Consider the following 285-nt stretch of genomic DNA (forward strand, 5'->3'; position numbering starts at 1 on the left):
ATATATACTGATGCTGCTGCTGATGCTGTTTCGCTTGAAGCCAAAGACATCCGGGATAAAGAACCCTCAGACACACCCACAGCCCCTGCAAAACAAACCCTAAACCCTAAACCCTAAACCCTAAACCCTAAACCCTTAACCCTTGGGATCGTTCCGTAAACCCTAAACCCTAGTTGCACCTTTCTTATATAAATATAATGCTTCTTCACGCCCTTTAAACCCTAAACCCTAAACCCCAAACCCTAAACCCTAAACCCCAAACCCTAAACCCTAAACCCCAAACCC

This window comes from Eimeria mitis, genomic scaffold (genome assembly GCF_000499745.2).
Source record: "Eimeria mitis Houghton genomic scaffold, Emh_scaff413, whole genome shotgun sequence".
NCBI classification, from domain to species: domain Eukaryota; phylum Apicomplexa; class Conoidasida; order Eucoccidiorida; family Eimeriidae; genus Eimeria; species Eimeria mitis.